This window comes from Macaca nemestrina, chromosome 6 (assembly GCF_043159975.1).
Source record: "Macaca nemestrina isolate mMacNem1 chromosome 6, mMacNem.hap1, whole genome shotgun sequence".
NCBI lineage: Eukaryota > Metazoa > Chordata > Mammalia > Primates > Cercopithecidae > Macaca > Macaca nemestrina.
The window spans coordinates 156,028,283-156,046,716 of NC_092130.1; positions in this window are offsets into that span (position 1 = coordinate 156,028,283).

Genomic DNA, 18,434 nt, shown 5'->3' on the forward strand with positions numbered 1-18,434 from the left:
TGGCTCAATCTATACATAAAAATTCTATGTTAATAGAAGAATATCTCAGTTTTATAAGTAAATATATTGAAATCAAATATTTGGACTATTGAAATATTTTATAATGAAACTAGTTATTCCAATATTTAGTAGAATTTTTTGCCATTTGATAACTTGTTATAGCTGCAAAAGTATTGTATGCTAGATTTAAAAATTTAAAAAAGAGAGAGATATAAAAATTATTTCACAGCTGACAATGACAAATGAACGCTAACTTGACTTTGTTTTCCACCGATAGGCACTAAAATATTGGACAAATTAGAAGAAATTAGCAAACAAGAAAGGTTTAAAAATCAGTGTCTTAAGTCTTCACTTTAAAAAATTAGGAAAAGACATAAAAATTTAACCCAAGAAAGTAGAAGTAAGCAAGAAATATATATGAGTGGATACAAATAAAATATAATTTGAAATAAAATTAACTAAGATAAAAATTTATTCTTTGAAAAGTTTAATAAAACTGATAATCCTAAGGCTCAGTAAATGGAGTCAGAATAGAAATTTCCAGTATTAAGAACTAAAAGGGAGATATCATAGATGCTAGATTCTTTGCAAAATAAAAAAGGAATATAATAATAAAATATGTGACATAAATTTGACATTTTTAAAGGGATAATTTTTTGAAAGATCTAATAAAATTGATACAAGACGAATGCAGACACCAATGATCCCTCTGTTTAATAATAATTTAAATTTGTAATGACAACCCACAACTTCAACCCAGATGACTTCGTTCATGGATTTTATCATACATTTAGGAAAAAATTAATAGCAATCTCATTCAAACATTTTAGAAAATAGCAAAGATAGAATATCCTTTGATTTTTTTTCTTGTGGGGTTAATACAGCCCTAGTACTAATTCTGATAATTATATTAGAGGGGAGGGGAGGGGAGGGGAGGGGAGGGGAGGGAAGGGAAGGGAAGGGAAGGGAAGGGAAGAAAGAAAGAAAGAGAAAGAAAAAGAAAGAGAGAAAGAAAGAAAGAAAAAGAGAGAGAAAGGAAGAAGGAAAGAAAGGAAGAAAGAAAGAAAGAAAGAAAGAAAGAAAGAAAGAAAGAAAGAAAGAAAGAAAGAAAGAAAGAAAGAAAGAAAGAAAGAAAGAAAGAAAGAAAGGAAAAAGAAAGAAAGGAAGGAAGGAAGGAAGGAAGGAGGAAAATTTGGTGTCTCAAAAAAATAGAAAAACCCTTGAATATTAGCAAATCATGTACAGTAAAATACTAAGTTGATAAAATATCATGACCAACTATATTCTATCCAATTAATGCAAAGTCAGTTTACTGTAAAAATAATCAGGTATATGTCCACATGAATACATTTTATATTACCACAGTAGGTACAGAAAAGTTATTTAACAAAATTCAACAATATTATTGATAAAACTGAGCAAACTAAAAACAAATTTCTTAATCTGAAAAAAGTTATCTATATGACACCCACAATTATTATCACACTAGTCAAATATTGGGCTTTTTAATACTAAAGTAAGGAATGAGGCAAGGATATCCACTATCACTGGTTCCATAGATTGTTACACTAGAGGTCTTACCTATTCCCATAAGGCAAGAACAAATCAGTTGACATCATCAGAAGGAAATAGGCATAACTGCCCTTTTGGCAGATCAGGTCATTATTTACACAGGAATCCATATGGAATCTGCAAAAACTACCAGTACCCATACGTGACATTAGCAAATTTGCAGGATACAAGGTCGATTTTTTTTTTTAATTACATTTCAGATACTAGAAGCGAAACTTAAAAACTTAAAAATTAATTTCAGACAACCATGACTTTTAAAATCATTGAAAAGTATAAAATCCTTAAGAATATATTAAGCAAAACATATGCAAAACATTACCAAGACACTTTAAGTTTTTGAAAGGAGATACTTAAGATGTATATAAATGTAGAGACAGAATGAGCTAATAAATTAGAATATTTTATAATTATCGATTCAATTGTCAACAAATTGATCTTTAGATTTAACACAGTCACAACAAAAATGTAACATTGTAACATTCTTTTTGGAAAAATGAACAACTTTATTAAAATATTTTCATGAAAACTTAAAGGCTCTAGAATAGCTAATAATCTTAAAAATGATGAGTAAACTTTATTCCAGTAATTACTACAATGTTACAATAACCACAAGAGTGTGGTATTTGTGTAAGGAAAATCGAATAGATCAATGAAACACAAGAGAGAAACCAGAGGTATTCTACATTTATTTTCTACAAAGATTCCAAGGAAGTTCAGTTGTGGTTAGATGGTAGAGAAAATAAATAAAACTTGAATTCTATCAAATGCTGGACTCTAACACATTTAAAAATGAATCATATGCCTCACCCTAAATGCTGAAATATGAACATCCACAAACTTATCAAAGAATATCTTCATGGTAATGAAGGATTTTTAATGAGATCACCTAAATCATTAACTATCAAGAAAATTTGCTAAATTGACTTAATTAATATTAAAATGTCTTACATCAAAAGACACCATTAGCAAAATAAAGTAGCAGCCACGAAGTCAGAGCAAATACTCACAATATATACATCTAAGCAAGGACTATTATATAAAATGTACAATCAACTCTAGGAAATCAATAAGCAAATTATATGGCACACAGCATAATTAGCTATGAAGGAAATGCGCTTACAATGAAATCTAACCACAAACTTACCGACTAAGATGCTAAAATAAAAAATATTGACACAATAAATTGGAAATGCTGAAGAACAACTAAAACTTTTTATTATTTTGTTAGAAATACAAAATAGTAGAAACACTTTAGAAAATAGTGTGGCAGGTTTTAAAATATATATAATATTATAGATAAATCTATTCTGTATTCCAGTAATTCCATTTCAAGGTACTTAGCCCAGAATTTTAAAAAAGTCAACAAAACAACTTATACAGGAATGATTCTTGTAGAGTTATTCCTGTAACCAAAAATGGGAAACAAATTACATGTCTAGCAAAAGAAAAAGAAAAAATGGAAATTCAAATTATACTGAGTGAAAACACCAGGAACACAATCATTTATATGCGTCAAATATTTATTAAAATCAAGTTGGTAAAATAAATTATTATTTCAGTGTACAACAGAATACTATTCAGCAATAAAATAAAATGCATTATGGTGCATGTAATTACATTAGGTGAAAAAAGTAAGAAACAAAATAATGTACACTCTATGATTGAAGTTTTTTGAAGATGAAGAAGATAAAAAATTATATCACGGTGTAAAAAAAAAAATTCAGGCCAAAGATTGCTAACGGTTATGAGAATCTAGCGGAAAGTCACATAAGGGAAATATCGAGTTGAAGAAAATTTTCTATATTTTAATTAGGTTTTATTGTATTTACCTGAACTCATTAAATTTTACATTTAACATGTGTGCATTTCAATGTATAGCAATTTTAACTAAAATTAAAGATTTACAAACTTATCTGACTCTGTTTAGAAAAATACTGGAAAAGAAAATTGCTAACTTAATTTTTGTCTGAAGTATATTACTTTCATCAACAAAAAAGTCAGTTGAAATTTAATACTATTTACTGCATACAACAGCATATTCAAAATATTATAATTCAAAGACCTCTGCTAAAGTTTATAATAATTCAAATGAGTCAAAACTTTAAAAGCTGCACTAAATACTTTAATTTTAAAGGATGTATTAAGAGACAATTTCAGAGGATTTTATAAACATGCAATTAGATTTATGATTTGACTATCATTTCAGGAATTTGAGCATCTTTTTTATTTCAATATTGCTTTTTAAAATAATTTCAGTTATTTTCATAACTTTGATAACACTTTTTTAACAAGGAAAAACAAGTGATTCATTTAAAAGGAGGAAAACTGACAATATTCAACTCTTTTTAGAGATGATTTTATGACTTCATTTATGCTACAAATCTGATATCCTTGGACCTATTAAATTTATCACTTTGTATTAGAAACCAAAGTTGTGCAGTGGTCTCTGAAAGCTTGAAAGTTAACTGGGACATTAAATATACATTACAGTAAAAATTTAAATAAAGAACACTTTATTTTGCTTTGAAATATTGCTATTGCTTGTCTCAGAAATTTTGAAATACTGTGTTTTTAATGAATACAGCATTGTTTTATGCTTTTGTTAATAAGTTTTAACTCAATTCTTATTTAATAACATGGCTTATTTTACAGTCATATTCATTTTTTACATCTTCTCTTGTGGATTTTTAATGTTTCATTATGTTGCCAGAAAATAATAAAAATGGCACTATAATATTGAAATTTACTGAGGCCTGATCTGTGGTCTTTTTCACATATCACTTTTCAGAAAATTACATTAGGTCTCAGGAAATTATTTTTCTTCTGTGTAAGATTTTTCCATGTAAAATTCAAATTCAATCACTCATGCATTAAAAAACTTACTGGATTTTGAAATAAATGTGGTAAATCTCCAACTATATTTATCCTTTTACCTATATTCCCTTGTTTTATAAGTTACATGTTCTGTCAGTTGTTATAAATATTTAAGTTTCTATTGTTTACTTTTGTATGTACTATTATACTATTACCACAGTTTGTAGTTTCATTTAAGCATTTATATTAGCGCTCTGTGGCTTACACTGTTTTTCATCTTACACTCGAGTTTGGCTAACAGAAAATGCTACCATTGGGATACTTACGTTTTATACTTGTCCTTTGTAGATTTTCTTTCTTTCATTTCAGCATTTCTTTATCTTAGTTTTTAGTTATGTCTCTTACACAGAATATATTAATATTAAAATTCTATCTTAGGCTCTGACCTTTATTAATAAACTTGATTAATTTTCTAATTACATTTACTGTTATATTGAGACATGTTTTTTCCAAATCAGTTATTCTCTTTTATGTAACCTTTTTTCTCCTTTCTTTTCTTCAATTGTTAAAAACATTAGTCTTTTTCTGCTTGCTTTGTATTACATATGAAAAATGGCTATATACATTCATTTTTCTCCTAATTAATTCTCTACAGTACCTGTTTATATTGTAAAATTTCTGCAAACTATCTTGCAAATCAATGAGATGTATCAGTTGTTTTAACATTTTTATTGTAAAATTATTTATCATTGAATATTTCCTTATTAATATTCAAGTTATTCCATAATCTTAGCCTAATATTCTAGCACATAATTCACACAAAATTATTTTTAACTAAAATTTTATTAAACATAAATATACTTAGATTTATTCACTAGTACAATAAATACATAATTTTAAAATGAACATTTTTTAAATCAAATAATAGGAAAAAAGTCACATTAGGTATTACCAGAGAGTGTTATCATATATATTGGTAAGGCTTCTCCAGAGAGACAGAACACATAAGAGATAGATGGATGGATGGATAGATGGATGGATGGATAGATAGAGAGATAGATAGATAGATAGAGAGATAGAGAGATAGATAGATAGATAGATAGATAGATAGATAGATAGATAGATAGATAGATAGACAGATAGATAGATAGACAGACAGACAGACAGTGAAAGGTGATGAAAGGGAATTTATTAGGGTAAGTGACTCATGCAATAGTGGAGGCTGAGAAGTAGCATCACGGGCCATTTGCAAGCTAGAGAACCAGGGAAGGCTTTTGCACATCTCAGTCCAATTGTAAAGGCCTCAGAACCAACAAAACCAATAGTGTAACTCTCAGTCTAAGCCAAAGGCCCAGAAACCTATTGGGGTGTGTGTGTGTGTTTGTGGTGGGTGGGGGTTGAGGAGGCAGAAGGTGTTAAGAGGGAAGGTTGCTGATTCAGGTTCCAGAGTCCTAAGTCATAAAATATTGAGTTCTGGCGTCCAAGGGCAGAAAAAGAAGAGTGGCCCAGCTCCAGGAGAGAGAGAACAAATTCCCCTTTTCTCTCCCTTTTTTATTCTATCAGGCCCCGAGCAAATTGAATGGTGCCTGTCCACATCGAAGGGAGTTCTTTCTCACTCAGTCTACCAACTCGCACCTATTGCTTCCAAAAACACCCTCACAGACACACTCAGAAATAATGCTTTGCCAGTTCCCTAGGTATCCCGTAATCCAGTCAAACTGATACCCAAAATTAACTATTACATTATTCTATGTTCATGAAATAAATGACTAATTCTGCACTGGATAAGTACCAGTTTTAAGTGCAAGATCTTCACAATTTTTGTTTTTTTCTTGAAATGGTTACCCAACATTTTGAAAAACAGAATGTTACGTAAAACTTCGAGAAGTTGTTGAATCCTATAGATATCCATGCATAATTGTAGAAGGCTTTCCCACATTATACTAGAACAGGATAGGATTAAACAAATGATCCGTTAATATCATGCTTAACCCTGAGACTCTGTGACTATGCCTAGTGCTATGCCTAGGCCTCCCATTAAAAATGAAAGCAGCCATCTGTGTTATCTCATAAGAATAAAAGTACTTGTGAAGACCTAATGCAAACCGAAGTAGAAAAAATAGTACTTAACTATGAATTACAATAAAAATTGACAGTGATTAATTTCGAACAGCAAATTAAGTTTTTTCCAATATATAAAATTTTCACATCATATAATATATAGCCTAAGAAGTCCTCAAATTTTTGTTGGTACATCATAAACATGCTCTTTCTATGGTGGTATCTTAATAGGTGTGGATAGATTCCTTAAATACTAAATTGGATAAGGTAAAATTTTATTTTTCTTTTTAAAGCATAAAAATAGAAATCTTCAAACTGGGTCAGGGAGAATAAGGTATCTACCCAACTTTCATGTGTTGTTATCTTATTTTAATTTGATACCATATTACTAACCATGAATCCACATAATCGTATTTCAATTTAAAACTTTTTTTTTTCCTAGATTTGGTTTGTAAAGATGGGCAAAATGTTAACAAAACTGTATTTACTAATTCACTAATTCATATCTGAGTTTAAAATTTATAACTTTTTTTCTCAATTGTACATTCATGTTGATTTCTAAAGTTTCATTTTTGTTTTTTAGTAGTGTGGTGGGAGTGTTGCTTACAAATTTTTGTTACATTCAAATTAAATTCCTAGACACAATTTCTAGGAGTGAATTAATTTGGGCATTAAGAATGAATACAAACCTTATGAATTTGAATACTGTTTTAAAATGATTGGTCATTACTTAAATTCAAATTTTATTTTTTATATTCTTGTTCTTTTTTTGCATGTAAGGGATACAAAACCCAAAATTGATTATTGAATTAATTTACTACTCATTTGGTTTTTTTTCTAATCTTAATCTTATTGAATCCGTATACTTTTTCTTTGCATCCTTAAATGCTCTGAAATTTTTTTGCTTATGTACATTTTTAAAACTTTGAATCAGACATATGCAGACTGGATGTTTGAATCTCATAGAAATGGTTTTATGCTCTTCCTAAAGAGCTCATTAACATTGACGAGTTTACAAGTTACTCAATAGTTTTCATTTATTTATTCATTTGACTCTAAAGCTGTTTGTTTTCTTACTCATTTGTTTAATTCTCTAGGCCCTCATTTCTTCATTGTGCCTTTTCATTTGTTCATCATTGGCACTTTTTTCATTTAGCAAACCACAACATGCATAAAAAAGTATAGTTGTTCACAGAACATCTAATGTCAGAGCGATTCATTATGTTGACGTTTTATAGTCTTTCCAATTATACTTTATTCGCTGGTTGTCCTCAAGTATCCTATTTATCTTTGTAAGTACTTTCCTTAACTTTATAGAAGCTTTTCGTTGGGAATCCATTTTTAGGCTTTATTAAAATCAGGCATGTATAATACTTCTTATTTTCAAAGTGTTTAGTGTTTTTTTTTTCTTGCTTATTGCTCATAGCATTTAGCAAAACTGAGAAATGGAAAATAGTTTTGTTTAATATCTCATTGCAAATAAGCTTCAGTATTTTAGTTTTAAAATACCTATTTAGGCAAAAATGTTTCTTTCTTGAGGTAAAGTTTTAAAATGTCATACATTTATTCTCTCACTGTCATGATTTTCTTCCTCCCCCATGTAATTTTTTTTTCCATAAAGATAGGAGTAATATTTATGTTACCAGTTAGAGCAGACTGATTCTTGTTCAGTTCTACGGAAGGGCTCAATAAATAGTGCTGTCTTCCTTGTTGAGAAAATAGAACAAAGGAGTAAGAAATAAAGTATATTTCAATGAATCACCAATTATTTCTAAGATGGTGTTTATGACTTTTCTATTTGGGCAAGTTCATTTTATAATATTCCTCCCCGGAATGGAGCACTCCACACAGCAAAGAATGTGCTTAGTGAATGAGTAATGGGAAAATGCTTTCTCTCACATCAGAATTATCCCAATTTCTTTCTCCCTATATCAAAAGGAGTGGGGAAAGGAGCTGAGTATGGTATTCTCAAAGATGTCAATCACTGTCGTTCCTACTCTCTCTATTTGGAGTGAATACATTGTAGGAGAGAGGAGAGTTGTGTGTTTAGAAAACAGCACTCCTCCTTATGAAACGGGGAGTCGAGAAAAGATGTTCATCAATTAGCATTCCCTGACTCCTAATTCACTTAGATCACTGAGCTTCTGAATTAACCTTCTCATTGAACAGGCCTGTGGTTAACGTGCTTAGGAATAGAGTTTGCCCGTAGCAGGGTAGATCTGGATCAAAATTTGTGAGAACCTTTCTTCTATACTCAGCCACTGTACTTCTGTACACCTTTGTGGGACAATGTGGAAAAGCACAGGTATCTGTACCTAAAAGTCTGTGAATTCTGCAAGAACAGTACAGTGATCAAAGTAATTCCAAACCACTGTCTTTCCAAAGGTGAAAATTCACTTGCTATTCATTTTTCTTTCCAGACAACCTCCAACCATATTTTCCAAGAAGGCACAGCAGAGGTTCTACGATAGTAAAAATAGCATGATACTCTAAAAACCATATGATCCAATGAGTAAGAAACAGCTAATCCAAGTGATGAAAATGCCAGTAAGTCGATACGTTTTATTTGAGTATATATCCCACCCTAATATCAGATGCCATGAACAAATTAAATTCTAAAAGTTAAATCTTTTTAAAAGTTAAATCCGAAAGCAAATAAAAGTCCAAAATTAATTTCTTTTGCACATGGGAGTCACCATTCTGAAGAAGCGAAAATCCACGATCCATCCTTCCCACCTTTATATTTTGCTAGATTTCAGGTCTAGGAGTTCTCTAATACATGGACAGAATTTGGCTTCTTCAACATCAGTGCATGGGGCTTTCAAAGAATTATGAATATTTCCTTCAGGGTCTCAGAAAGTATTTTATTTCTATGTCAGTCTCTGATGTACCTCACTTTTAATGCACCAAAAAAATCAGTCGGTCACAATATGAGCATTACCACCCGTCATACCTAGCGAACCACGGAAAATATAGTACCTAATCCAATTATCACAGTCATAATTATGTTGCCAGAAGGTAGCACTTCATATTGCCTTAGGCTTCAGAATAAAATAACCTGAATCTGAGGGGATAAGGGAAAAACAAGGAAATGTTGGTTTTGGTTTATGAAGTTAGCAGTCTATGGAAACACATTGTCCTATGTCCACGTTCTGTGGATTTTAAATTCAATTGGGAGAAATTCCTAGGACAAAATTAACATTTGTATGACACATACATATACACTACCTCTGGAAATAATTTCACCTATCCTTAATAATTTCCATTCCTCTTTCAGCCCTATTTTTAACATGTCAGTGCTGAACTGGTTGTGAATTCTCTAAAGTGACATATCCCTTCTATTTTTGAGTGGGATTTAGTCCCATGCAGCAACCGAATTCTTTAGGACTGAGAAACCTGTCTCCTAGGAAAAGTCCCTCTGCCATTTATAGCTAACCATTCAAGAATTACCTTCAGATCATGGGAGATGACATTTCAGCACATGTCAAAATCACCAGAGGATTCAAGGTCAGTCAGTGCCTTTATTTTCCTGCATGGAGAGTCCCTGAATGAGGAACACAGCTCATGACCAGATCTTCTTAGCTAGCCTGACACTAAGATTAACACTGGAACTTCAGCAGCATACATGATTACATGCAGAACTCTGCTGACTTGCACTTGAAAAGCAGTTAATATTTTTCAGCCTCCTGACCCTACTTCTAATGCACATAAGGCTCTCTTTCCTTTAGAATTACAAGCCTGTCTATGACATGCATGCTTGAGAAAAGCTATGTTTTCTTGCTGAGCTGCAGCAGCCTACATTTTGAAGCTGGTCACACCCACAAAAACAAAACAAAACAAAATGAAACAAAAAGCAGCAAATTCTCCAGATCCATGACTTTGCTTGAACTTACCTATTATGAACCAGAAATGGGTGAGGCCACCAATATGGCCCCTGAGATCTACTTCCTTCCATAAATTGGCCTCACAACTACAATCTCAACGCCTTGCTACTGTTAGTTGAGGTCACTTACGTTCTTGTGTTGCTGCTTATGTGCTCTCTTGTGGCCTTTGCAGAGGTCCAGACTGCCTATGTCTTGTCTTAGATCTTTACCCTCTTGCTGTACTTTGAATGTATTTTTCTAAAATTCATGAAGTCTAATTCCTATTGTGGTGGTATTAAGAGTTGTTGCTTTTGGGAAGTGATTAAGTCAGAAAGGCAGAGCTCTCATGAGTGGGATTATTGCCTTTATAAAAGAACTTGAAAGAAACTATGCTGTTTTTTCTACCATGTGAGAAGACAATACGAAAAGGCAGGCCATCTCTGAAGCAGAGCAGCCCCTACTAGACACCAAATCTGCCAACGCCTTGATCTTGGACTTCTCAGCCTCCAGAATTGTGAACAATAAATTTCTGTTGTTTATAAGTTACCAGTTTAAGGTATTGTGTTATAGCAGTCCAAATGGACTAAGATATTTCTGAAGAAAGAGTCATTATTTTATGGACAGAGTCACCATTAGCTGTGGCCCTTCAAAGTCAAAATACCCTGTGCCTGGCTTAAAACCTCATTCACAGTCCACAGACATAAAAAAACTAAACCCAGATTCATCAAATTGTACGTTTAAAAAAGTATTTTTTATGTAAATAACATCTTAATATTTTAAATGATGTAGCAAAGCAAACAAGGAGAAATGTATAGGAATGGAAAGCAGATCAATGGTTTCTAGAGACTGAAAGCTGGAGAAAATAATTAACTATAAAGGGACATGAGAGGACTATTTAGGGTGATGGAAATGTTATACATCTTGATTAAATTTGTATCTAGGAAATTTCAGATTTTAAAGGGTTCAAGAAACTCTTGATTTAAAAATGAATTTTACTGTGTGTAAGTTATATGTCAATAAAACTGATTTTAAAATAATTTCATAAAAGCTGAACCACCACAAGTGTTCGCTAACTCCAAGATCAAAAGAAGTTCTGGATCCACTAAAGTCTAGGCCCCGACAATACACAACTTGGAACAACGGAAACCCCTCCATGTCAATTTTTGCTCTCCAAAACTCCATTCAATTATTTTGTTTATCAATTTCCCCAGTATTTGTACAAAAGGTTAGCGTAAAAGGATCTGAATAAATAGAACCTCCATTTCCTATACTAAGTTTAAATAATTTAACAATTAGTGCAAAGGAGTGGCTGCTGAACACTTTTATTAACATGAATTAATAAGAAGATTTAATTGAGAGAGCATGGCTTTGAATTAGCCGGCAAGAAAATTTCATTACTAACACTAAAACCTAGAATAAGACAGACTTTTTTGGTAGTATGTGTGGTTTGAAATTTTTGTGAAAAACTGTGTTTTACACTTCTGTTCATTTTCTTTAACCATCAGTACAGTTGTCTTCAGAGGTGAGCCTTTTTCTTTTTTCTCATTTTCTGCTAGACTCCTTACCTTCCTTGAGCTTCTTTCAAATTCTCTGCAACTTTTTCTACTATGTTAGGCTCAGTAATGTGTTTTTATTCCCACTCACTTCAAGAATCCCTTTCCATTGATTGTGCCTTTTTGAACCCCAGTGCTTTATCTTATGACCTGATTTGCTGGACGTATGCCTAGAAGTTAGATCCTGCTTGGAGAAGTGTGACACCCTCTTTAAATCGGCTGTCTCACACACAAACTCAAGCTTGCAATATCACTCTACCTTTCACAACAACACTTCATTTCTGTTTTAGAGGTAACAAGCAGGTAGAAGTTCCAACTGAAATGCTTCTTAATATATTCATACAACTTATCATGTGCTACCTATACATACAACTACCTATGTCATTTCATGCAATTTACACTTACATACATACAACTACCTATGTCATACAACTACCTATGTCATTTCATGCAATTTACACTTACACTGATACCTTTTTTTTCAGTTAGGGTTCCATTAGATAAACACAATCACTAGTGAATAGACACATGCATATCTGGATTTTCTACAGGGATTTGAGGTTCACAGTTGTGGGGATTGTTTAGGCTGGACAAGCAGTCACTCTATGACTGGTGTCTTTGCCTCTGATTCTGCCGCATGAAGTTGACCAAGAGGGTTTTAACGTCTTCCTCAGCTTGACTAATCTTTAGACAGGCTTCTTACTGACTCTAGGCCCCAAACTTTTTCCCCCCTTTATTGAGGTATAATTGACAAATACAAATTAAGTATATTTAAGAAGTACTAAATGTTTGGATATAGGAAACACTGTGAGATAATTATCATAATCCATTAATACATCCATCACCTCAATTACCATTTCCTTTTTGTTTATTCGTAGTAAGAATACCCTGTCCCTCTTTATCTGAACATTTACTTTAGAAAAATTGTAGTCCTGAATGCTTTTTCTGACTCTTAAAGTGTAATTTTTTTTTTTGAGACAGAGTCTCCCTCTGTCACCCAGGCTGGAGTGCAATGGTATAATTTCAGCTCACTGCAACCTCCACCTCCTGGGTTCAAGCAATTCTCCTGCCTTGGCCTCCCAAATAGCTAGGATTGCAGGCTCCCGCCACCATGCCAGGCTAATTTTTGTATTTTTAGTAGAGACACGGTTTCACCATGTTGGCCAGGCTGGTCTCAAACTCATGACCTCAGGTGATCTGCCCACCTTGGCCTCCCAAAGTGCTAGGATTACAGTCATGAGCCACCATGCCTAGCCAAAGTGTAAATTTTTCAAGACTCTCTTTCTAGGCTTACTTGTCTTTCACAGGAATCCATGAACCATCTCTTTGAAAGTTAATTATCAAGGAAATAGTGCCCCTGTCACCCAGGTTCTGTGGGAGGATGGAAACCTACCTTTGCTCAGTGCCTTCTCCCACATTGTAATATTACCTCCTGTACTGAAAAGAGAAGAAAGTTTACTTTTCCACTGGATAAAGCCTGTTAACAAGCACAGATGGCCTACAGTCTCCTCTTTCCTCCAGCTGTTGCCTTGAATGAAGTCTTCCTTTCATGTTTAACTGTCCAGCATAATTTTGGCTTTGACAGAGTCCACAGGACAGGCTGTTAGTAAGCAGAGATAAGATGTGGAGTGGGAGACAACAAAGTGAAGCTGGGAGCAATCAGCATGAGCCAGAACCCACAAGGATGGACTCTTGCCTATACCTGGGTGGTGTGGATGTCCTGGAAAAAACAGGTCCTTCACAGCAAAGGAAAATACATACCCTCCTAAGAGATTACAGAAATTGTTTTGCGTTGTTGGCTAACCTGAAAGAGGCAAAGAAAGGAATTCTATTAAATATAGGGTAAACCAAAAATAAAACTCTAAGACTCCAATTGATTGAACGAACCCCCCCACCCCCAGGCCAAGGGCATTCCAAACTAAACCTGAAACACTAGTTCAGGCCATGATGGGAAGTGGAAGTTGAACATGTCTCATCAAACTGTCCTTCCTTTGGAATTCAGGCAAATAAGACAGGCATTAACGTTGAAACAGAGATCCTAAGACTGACCAAACTGACTCTTGGGGCAACAAGTTGGTGCCAAAGTAATTTCGGTTTTTGCCATTGAAAGTGATTGCAAAAACTGCAATTACTTTTGCACTAACCTAATAACCATAAAATATGTCACAAAATGACAGACAGCAGGCTCTGAAAGAAATTGAACTATTTTATCCTGAAACTAACTTCTTTGATATATTTTTAAATGCCCCTGCAACACTGTCTCTTGTGGTGGAAATCTACATTCTGTAGAGAATCTCCTTCTATTTCCAGGTCTTTTTCTGAATCAGGAGAGGCGAACCAAGAGTCTTGCACCTTTTTAAGTCTGATAAGAAACATTTACTGTCTATTCTCTCTGAAGTTTGCTACCTGGAAGCTTCATCTGCATAACAAGAGCCTTGATCTCCACAACTTTTTAATCTTAAACCAGACATTTATTTCTATTGATTCCAGGTCTTGAGATAATAACTTGGCTCTTTCAACAATTGCCAATGAGAAAATCTTTGAATCCACCTATTACCTGGAAGCCCCTCCCACCAATCCCCCACTTCCTGGACCAAACCATTGTACAGCTTACATGTATTGATTGACGTCTGTGTATAACTTCTGTCTTCCTAAAATGCATAAAATCAAGCTATAACCCAACCAACTTGGGTACATGTTCTCAGGACCTCCTGAGGCTGGGTCACTGGCATGTCGTTAAAAAATAAATGTCTATAATGATTGAGACTTATCTCAGATACGTTTGAGTTTGCAATAGTTTCCCAGATGACACGCTGCAAAGCTACCAGACCTTCTCCTTTGCTGTTTATCAGAAATAAAAACAACCATTCTTCAAGCCCCATTTCTAATGCAACAATTCCTATTATCAGTTTTTCTCTGGCCCCCAACAGCAATTTTTAATTGCCATGCAAGATTATTTATTAGAATATAATTGATTATACTTTTCTTTGTCCTCCCTTAATACTTCCTTCACACATTAAGAGATAGCTTATCAAAATATATTCCAGAAAATTTTATAAACAACTGTATTTGTCAAATATACAGAGAATTTTCTGCTGACTTTTGTATACTTATTACAAAAAATGGGCTTAAAAGAGACAAAAAGCATAGCTAAATTTTGTTGGATAATATAAATAAAAGCATATATGTATAAAGTGAATTAACAGCAAGATTATTAATTACTCTTCTATTCCAACTTATTTCTACTGGGACTATTTTTTAATAAGTGTCGTATATATATTTTAGAACAGAATTTTCAAACCCAAAACTAATATGTTCCCTGTGTCCTAGGTCAGCACCTCTCCTGCCTCTATCAAGCTGATACAATAGCAATTATACATTTCTTATTTCTTTCTTTTTCTTTTTTTTTTTTTTTTTGAGATGGAGTCTTGCATGTTGCCCGGGCTAGAGTGTAGTGGCATGATCTTGGCTTACTGCAATCTCCACCTCCCGCACTCAAGCTATTCTCCTGCCTCAGCCTTCCAAGTAGCTAGAGTTACAGGCACCCGCCACCACGTCCAGATATTTTTTTGTATTTTTAGTAGAGATGGGGTTTCACTGTGTTGGTCAGGCTGGTTTGAAACTCCTGACCTCGTGATCAGTCCACCTCAGCCTCCCAGGGTGATGGGATTACAGGTGTCAGCCACCGCACCTGGCAGCAATTACATATTTCCAAGTTGCATTTGCTTTTTTCTACACTAAATCCCCATTCTGGACTGTTTCAAGATCTTTTCAGCTTAAAGTTTCAGTGATGCTAGATGAAGATGTTCTGGAGATCTTCTCTACAGCATAGCGTCTACAGTAAGCAACACTGAATTGTGCATTCCAAAATGTATTAGAAGGTAAGTCTCACTTTAAGTAGTCTTACCACACATTAAAAACAAACAAACAAAAACAAAACAGTGAGACACAGGAAAGTTTTGGAGGTGTTGGATATGTCTATTACCTTGATTGTGGTAATGGTATAATCAGTATTTGCATATGTTCAAATTCATCAAATCATGCACATTAAATATAGGCGGCGATTCATTCTTTCAGAGAAGGTACATAAGTGGTAAACTCTTTGGATTTTAACACCTAGAAACACTTTTATTTCATGATTGATTTGCTCCTTATAGCTTACTTGAGTATAAGATTTCAGGTGAATAATTTTTCACCTTCACAAAGATGTAATTCAGTTACCTACTGACGTCATTTGCTCATACTGATGACTTTGTTACCAGTATAATATTCATACATTGTTAGATTATTTATCACATATGTCTGCAAAATCTTAAGATGTCTGACATCCTGCAGTGTTACTTTAAACTTTCTATGTATACAAGATGGTAAGTTTTACTACGTCAACCCAGATAAGCAGGAACTACATTTCCCAGAACCCCCTTACCTTTGTCGTACCAGGTTAGGTTACAAGATAAATTTCCATGGGATTTGGAAGGCAGTAAGGAAAGAATTTTTTCTCTTCTTTTTTCTTTTTCCTTTAATATTTTTTGTATTAGAGTCATGTTAGGGCATCAGACTCTGTGTAGTTACATATCTGCCAGTTCACCTGTTTGGCCTGAGCAGCACCCAGGCCCTGAGTAGCTCCTGAATCTCCCCATGGTTTGTGTCAAATGCTCATGTATATGAAGTTCCATGGGAAAGAATGCCAGTCTTTCCTATGGTCAGCTGCATCATTATGGTTGGAGATAGTAAAAGGCAGATACAGAATATGGCTTATCTTCATAGGATATAGTTTATCCAGCTTTTTTCTTGCTTTTTCACAATAGAGTTCCAGATTCTTTTCTTGACACCTGTTTTAGCTGGTCTATAGCAATAGGCCCAAACTATATGCAAAAGCATGAATTGCATAGGTTTCTTTACTAGCTTCCATGTGATATATATTCTAATGCCTATAATAGATCTCTTAATCTGTATCACTTAATGAGAGACTCATTGTTTGATAGATTTCTTTTTTTATTTATGCATTCAGTAATTCATTCATTTACAATATTTTGTATTTGATGCCTTCTTCAGTTGTGATGTGTCAAATATTTATTCAGTTCTAAAATATTTTTCAGTAATCATTTCATAAAACATTGCTTTCAAATATTCCATGTATTTATAGATTATCTCAACTTCTTATGATGTAACTTTGTCATTTCTTCTCCATGCCTGTTACTACTAGTTTCTTCAAATACTTATCTTTGTTGCTTTGGACAGCATTATGATATAATTTCTCAAAACCATCTTTTGATAAATTAATTCACCTCCTACTGTTTTCAAATTAGATTTCATCTCATACATCTAGCGTATTTTTCTATATCTTTATTTTTCATTCCAGATTATTTAGTTGTTTTCCTTCTTTTAAAATTGATTTTATCATATCTTTTCTTCCTTTTGGTTCATAATCCTTAATTGTTCTCAGTATTCACAGTGTATCCTTTATGAGTTTGAAGGTCTTCAATGGACTTATTTAAAAGTCTTTTAGAATGCTTTATTTTTATTTCATTAAGACATAATAATTTGTATTCTTTTAAGTGGTCTTTTAACACGCATTGTTTTAAAATGTGTTGAAATTTTTCATTCTATTCATCTTCATTAGAATTTTTATTTATTTGTTTTTAATCTCTGCCTTTATATTCATTCTGTCTAGTGTTTTTCTATCCAAGACTATGAAATAACAAGTTGGCACTATATTTTTGGCTCTGCCTTTTTATCCCAGAAAATTATTAAGATATTTGTCTTTTTAACTCTTAGGCATTGAATAAGACAACACCCTAGCCCACTTCTTTGCAATGAGTTTCTGCCCATTTTCTCTCATCTACCTAGTTGTGAACATTTGCTCATCCACAGTTATAGGCAGTAGTCAAAGGATATATTTTTGTGAGCTGTATTCTAGGGTGCATTGTCCTATTCTTTTTTTTTTCTTTTGAGACTAAGTTTTGCTCTTGTCACCCAGGCTGGAGTGCAATGGCCCGATCTCAGCTCACTGCAACCCCCTTCTCAGGAGTTCAAATGATTCTCCTGCCTCAACCTCCCAAGTAGCTGGGATTACAGGCATCCACCACCATGCCCAGCTAATTTTTGTATTTTTAGTAGAGACGGGGTTTCACCATGTTGGCCAGGCTGGTCTCGAACTAATGACCTCAGGTGGTCCATCCACCTCAGCCTCCCAAAGTGCTGTGATGGGATTACAGGCATGAGCCACCGTACCTGGCCACATTGTGCTCTTCTTTGATATCAAGCCATTCATCTGCTTGTAGTCCAAATACTCACTTATGGCAGTTTCCTTACAACCTGCAGAAGCTAAAACTTTGACTGCCTTTGCTTAGACAGTCTCTCCTCAGATTGTTTTGTTATTGTTTCAGGACTATATTACTATATGATTTTAATTTAAGAAAGTCTATTTAAATGCCTTTGCTAATATTTTATTTATTACAGGTTCATATTTGGTGCAGAGATGGAGGGACTTGAATCATGAAGTTACAATACCATTATGAATAGATTAAAAGTCACACAGAACCTCTATAACAGGGTTGAAAACTTTTTC